Genomic DNA, 6,774 nt, shown 5'->3' with positions numbered 1-6,774 from the left:
GCTCATTCATGTCCTGCCCCTGCTCTAGCAACATGAGGCCAAGGGAGGAATTTGCCCTCTGCTGCTTTAGCTAGGAAAACAAACTCCTTGATGGCCTCTGAGTGCATTCATTCATTTATCAATTTAACAAAAGATCAGGGAGTGCCTACTGTGTGCTGTGTGATGCCTTCGAGAATGTCATGGAAGGAAAACATAAGGAGAATGCAGACCTCCTCAAGAGGCTTTGCAAGGACTAAATGTTAGTAGGGGGGAAGGACCCAAAGTGAGTCCTGAAGGATACGTCAGAGCCATCTAGGGAGGTGGGGAAGGAGCAAGGTGTTCCAGAAAAAAAGGAGCAACATGCCATGAAAGCAAATGGTCCTTGGGAAAAACCTGGGCATCATGACAATTCCTGTTTTACACCCTTTGGGGTACATTGGAGATTTCCTTCCAGATAAAACGAGCTCCACAGATTTAACATCCCTGCCTCTCTTGACCCTGTCCATTCTTCCAGTGAAGGTTCAGGGGTTTATCTGATCGGACAGTTGGGAGAAAAATTGATAGGACAACTTTAGGCAACCCCTCTCCAGCCTGGCTGCCTGCCCGCAACTCACCGGACCCTCCCTGAGGCACAGAGCTTGGGGCTTCTAGGACCACCTCTCTCTGGGCTGGGTGTGTAGGCTACACACACTGCCAGGGACCGTGTACACTGTCTTCTGGGGTTCAGTGTCAGGCATCTCATGGCTGCACACCCACGCTCCTGTTGCAGACTGAATGTCTGTGTCCCCTAAGCGTCTGTTGAAGCTCTAACATTCAATGTGAAGGTCAAGCCTTAGGCGGTGACGAAGTTTAGATGAGATCATGAGAGTGGGACCCAAATGATGGGGTGAGTGTCCTTATAAGAAGAGAAAAAGGACCAGAGATGCCTCTCTCTGCTCTGTGAGGACTTCGAGGAGGCAGCCTTCTGTAAACCAAGGGAAGGGTCCTTCCAGACACCAAATCTGCAGGCACCTTGACTTTGGACTCTGAAGCTTCACTAAGTGCCAATTGGTGAAGCCCCCAGTCTGTGCTCTTCTGTCCTGGCCACTGGATCGGAAGCAGCACCACTGTCTACCACCAGCCCTGTCAGCACCTTGCTTGGTCTCCACATGAACCTCACCAGTCTCTCTCAGTGGTTCCTCACTCAGGGGGTGATTTCCTGGGATTCCCTCACCCCTAAGAATGCCATCCTGTGTCTCCCTTTCTGAGGCTGTTCATGGTGCTGGCCCCTTGGTCCGCCCTGGCCTCACTGTGCCCTCCCCCTTATTGTGGAGAACTTATCAGGAAGCTCTCTTCCTCCAGTGCCCTCAGTTTCCAGGTGAAGAATTGAGGCATAGCGCGTATTCAAGGTCACACACCCTACAGGACCAAGGACATAGAAGAAACCTTCATCATGTCCAGGCACATAGGGTCCTGAGTTCAAAAGAACCCTCTAGGAGTTGAGGGAAATTGGAAGGGGAGGTGAACCATGAGAGACTATGGACTCTGAAAAACAATCTGAAGGGTTTGAAGGGGCAGGGGGTGGGAGGTTGGGGGAACGAGGTGCTGGGTATTGGAGAGGGCGCGGATTGCATGGAGCACTGGGTGTGGTGCAAAAATAATGAATACTGTTAGGCTGAAAATAAATTAAAAAAAAAAAAAAAAGAACCCCTTACTTCATTTGAATGATCTGCTATTCCCATCTCGAACTGCTGTAAGAATTTCTGAACAAGGGGTAGAGGAGAGGCGCGCCTGGATGGCTCAGTGGGTTGTGTCCATCTTGTGGCTGCAGCTCAGGTCATGGTCTCAGGGCTGTGAAATCGAGCCCCATGTCCAGCTCTGTGCTTAGTGGGGAGTCTGCTCTTAGCGGGGAGATTCTTTCCTTCTCCCTTTCCCTCTGCTCCTCTCCCTGCTCACATATGTGCTCTCGCTCTCTCTCTCTCTCTCAAATAGAATCTTTTTAAAAAGAGGAAGAATTTCTGAACCAGGCCCCACGTTTTCTCACTGGGCTCTGCCCATGTAGCTGGTCCTGTGGGCAAGCCTGGTGTGTTTTGCAGCACCCCACCCTGAGAGCCAAGTGCTGGTAATGCTGAACCAACACATTTCCCTGCGATGACATTCAAAGCTGGAAGACAGAAGCCTCAGCAGTTTCTTCCTCAGCCTGGAAGTCTCTGGTGAATGGCGTCCCAGATTTCTTGGTTACTGTATCATTCCACCCCAGGCAAGACAACAGTTGCATTTTCTTCCTGTAAAATTACCTCTTGGGACCCTTGACCACTACCCAAGCTGAGGGTACAGGCAGCTACTAGCATCAGAGTTCCCGAGGGTCAAATTGGCATGATATCCAGGAGAGAGGAAAAGGTCAGGACAGCCCAGAAAAGGCTTCTGGGACATATAGAGGACAAAAAGGACCTAAGTGCTGAGAAAACTGCTGGAACTGGGGCATGTACAAGCCTAAAAATGAGCCTCAGAATTTCCTACCGCCTTTATTCCATGTCTCCTGCATGAAACAGGAGGAGATCACCCTTTTTAAGAACACACTGATGAAAAGCAGCTTCTTTCCAACGTGACGGTAGTGCTTCTTAACGACGGCAGCAGTCTGTCTGGAGCCGAGTAGGAGGAAAAGGGTATCTCAGGTAGGTTAGGATTCGCCACAACTTGACAACTTCTTCTGCACGGGCTCCCCTATATCCTCGAGATGCCTGTTTTCTCTAATATCTTGGACCGTGCGTATTGTTGAATTATTGTTAAATTGCGAGTGGTTCCTACCCCTCGCCACCATGGGACCTCTGACCCTCTCAGCTCAGACTCCCTAAGCTCTCGGAGTAACTCACAGGAGGAGAAGGCACACTGCTCTATGGAGCCCCACGGAGCTCCTTCACCTTCCTGTGGCACCGTCCGCAACCTGGGTCCAGTGTGGGATTCTGGTCCAAGAAGCAAGATTATCACCCACGTTATAGAAACCACAATTTTTATAACTTCTGCCTTTCAACAGACCGTCAGTCAGTTTACTCGTTTGGGGAGTGAATTGATGAGAAGCGTTAACTTAAAAAATGTTAAGACCACTAATTTCAGAACAAAACGTTAAGGTTCTTAAATAATTCATATTCTGGGTGGCTCTTTGGAAGATGCAGGGCTTCCTTAATTAGACATATGGGGAGAGTTTCATTGTCAACGGGGAAACACGACATTCTGCGGGTAAATGTGCCGGGGGGATGGTCCAGAGCTGCTGTGGCCCCGGGCATCACAGAAAGAACAGTGGTAAAGTCACTTACTTAGTTGCTTGGCTAATTAGCTAATTGCCCTTAAGGAAATATTGCTAGATTCCTTGCTAAGACTCAAAGGAAAATGAAAAATGTTGCCTGATGTCTACCTATTCCTTCTAATTTTGTTTCAATATTAGGACAATACTCAACTATTCTAATGAGATTAGGTTGGGTTAATGTCAGACCCCTTGCGGGGGTGGGGGTCAGCTGCTGAGGGCTACAACACTGTTACCCATGGAAGTGTTCTATTTTCTGAAGTCATGGGAGTTTCCAAAGCAGCCAATTGACACATGATTTGCAGTCTTGCCTCCCAAATTACCAGAAAGCCAGGGCCCCATGGGAGGCTGCCAGAGTTTCCTGAGTCCCTTTCTAGAAATGAGTTCCTACTAGTGGCGCACAGGTTATTCAGAATCCAGGGCTTGTGTGGGCATCTTATCAGCATCTGCTTGGAGGCTGTGGTGTGCTAGATCCATGGCAGCTATCTGCTGACTCGATGGTTTTGAATACAGAAATGCCTGGTTTGTCCTGGGGCACATGTAAGGGCAGGGTGCAGGCGAAGTTCCCTCATTCTGCCTGTCCTCAGGCGGAGCCACCAGCGCTGTGTCCTGGGCAATGTCATCATGTGACCTGTTTCCCTGGAGCTGCTCTGTGCTGGGTGAGAGGACCCAGCTTTCTTTCAGCAGCACACCGGCTGCTTGAACACCCCGGAACTAAGCAGGACAGCAAACACTAATCTTAGGAGTCAAGCACGATGCCAAATTACAGACCTAGTGATGACGTTCTAGAACCTAAGTGAGGTTCGGTGGGCTGAGGTCCAGAGCTGATGACCAATAAAGAATTCTTGAGACATCTTTGGTGCAAAATGGTGGATTATTAAAGCACGGGGACAGGACCCTTGGGCAGGAAGAGCTGCTGCCCAGGGTTGTGAGGGATGGCAGGTTCTATACCTTGCCGTTGGGGGAAGAGGAGGGGAAGGGAGGTTTCAACTGAGTTTTCATATATTAAAAAAAGAGGGCCTACAAGGTGCCGGGAGGAGGCCTTGCCCTTGTGGCTTGATCAGTGTTGTCTTTAGGCCAGCCATTAACATCAAGATAGTTGGGAGATTCTTTGGTGGGGTGTTATGATCCTGCTATCATTTACATTCCCTTCTACCTCAGTCTCCTCCAGTTTCATTTATGATGGGGAGGGAGACATTAGGGCTTGAGGAACGGAGAGTTATTTGCCTCTGGAAATTTGTGCTATTGATAAGGCAACCTCCCTGTTTGTCGATCTCCAGGACATTTGTAGAGCAAGGGAGATTCCTGTCCTGCAGGATTGTGATCTCTGCAAGTTAACTATTTGTTTATCGTCTATGGCAGTCAGGGGTGCCTGAGGAATGCTACACATATTACGGAGGGGAGCGGGTGGAGAGGGGATTGCAAGGCGCCAGCTTTTGCTTTGTCTTCAGCCAGCCTCGTGCTCCCTCATCACTAGTGTCTCATGTAGAGACTGGGAAACATGAAGAGGGACGAAAAGCAAGTTGAGTGAGGCCATCAGCAGCAACACAGCTGTGCTTGAGGCTTCCCCAGTCCTGACTGTGGTGCCCAAATAGCCCTCCCCTGTCTGGAGCCCCCACTGTCAGGAATGAAGTGTTTGCATCTCCCTGAATCATGCGGCAGTGCAGGTGGCTGGAGGAGACAGTTGTCCCCCTTCTCCATATGGATGGTGGGCTGATTGTGGGGTCAGAGCCTCTAGTCTCCTGTGACTTTCCTGCCCCTGCCCCTTTCCTTATCGATCTCATTCTATGTCACAAAACACAGCTTAAACTGTGAGTCAGGGGAGCAAGGGACAGATGAGGGGGGCAGGCTGGGGATCTGAGATCTGTCTTTGTTTTCCTCATTCCACCCTTCCTGAGCATTCATTTGCCATCCTGAGGTAAGATCACCCCTGTTCTGTCAGAAAGCGTGCCACTAGGGGCACATGGGTTACATGAAGGAAGTTTCAGCACACTTATCAGGATAACCTCATTTTGGACAGGAGTGATACAGATATGAATGGGAGGAATGCATCTTTTCTTTGAAACAGACAAGGGATAAAAGAACCACTGGCCACCAAGGGAAGAGTACAGGGAGGGCAGATTCCCCTGTTGAGAAGCTTCCTCTTTAGCAATGCTTCCTGGGCTGCAGTGAAAGCTTACCCAGGAGGCTTGGTGGTCACTGCCACAGGTCAGCAAGAGTGACACCCTAGGCAGGGTCACTGAAGCCCTGAGCGACTCCTCAGATGGCTGGATCAGAGCCTCAGTCACTCAGGGAATTCTGAATTGGTCCTCCCTGGGGGACTGAATAGCATTGGCTAACTTCAGGGCAGTGTGTGTGAATGTGTGAAACGTGTATGTGGGTTGAAAGCTAGTAATAAGACAAACACATGTGCACCCACCATCCAGATAAAAAGTAAGGTTTCTGTCTTAATGTGCCTTAAATTTTTGTTAATCCAAGTCCTTGGCTCATGATGCAGTATCATTGATTCGTGATCCCTTTTCGTCAGTTAGCTTCCTTGTTTGCAAGTACAACAGAAACGAGCACATGTGAACTCGTCACCCAACCCCAGAATTATACATCAGTTGTAGATTATACAGGCAGTAGGCTGCACCCATAGCCCACCCTCCCCCAAAGCCTACCCACCTTCCAATACTGCACATTGATCACACCATTCCTTTGTGACCCCAGGTAGCATATGAATCCACTGGAAGGATTTCTCACCCACCTCCTTCCCTGCTCCTTGAACCCTTCTGAGTGGGTCACGGCTCTGGTGACTCACACTAGCGCCCTTGCCAGGCTCAGACAGCAACTGGTGATCGAAGCACTGATCTGATTTCCTCTCTTAGAAGATTAGAATTGGCACCTCAGGACTCTGTGCAATTTGTGCAGGGCTGGGAGGCCGTGAGAAGCTGTGCCTCAGTTGGCTACATTTCGGCCAGGTGCAAGTGGGACAGAAAGGGCTAGTCCTCAGAAAGAAGGAGAGAGATGGCCTGCAGCAAAAATCAGGGAAGAAGGAGCAGATGGCTCTCTGGACAGAGCTGGAGAATGGTCTCCTGGCCCCTGATTGCTTCCTAAATCTTGATCCTGGAATCTCTCAGGGCTGGGTTGCCTGTAACTTCTTTTGGGTTTTGGAGGTGCTTCTGCTCTTTGTTTAAGCTGCGCTGCTTGGATTGGCTCTCCCTGGCAGCCAAGCAATCAGGGAATGCAGCCATGTTTGCATGGTACAAAGCCACATTTTTATCTTGTATTCAAGAGCATCGGTTGCTAATGAAGCTCTGACCTTCATGGGTTAAAATAGTCAAGATAGAAGTGGTTGTGGAGTGGAAGAACAAGACATCTGACCTGTCCCCTGAGCTCTTTCCATGCCAAGGACTGACTTACTTTAGCTTCAATTAAGATTTCCCAAAATAAAAGTGACTTTGGACTCATCACCATTAAAACAAGAGAATTGTTACGTGCAACCAGGAGGGTGGTGTGCAGTAAAGACCCAATTT

The sequence above is a fragment of the Mustela putorius genome, unplaced genomic scaffold (genome assembly GCF_011764305.1).
Source record: "Mustela putorius furo isolate JIRA1106 unplaced genomic scaffold, ASM1176430v1.1 tig00003869_pilon_pilon_pilon, whole genome shotgun sequence".
In the NCBI taxonomy this organism is placed as follows: Eukaryota; Metazoa; Chordata; class Mammalia; order Carnivora; family Mustelidae; genus Mustela; species Mustela putorius.
Note: the sequence above shows the minus strand (reverse complement) of the source record.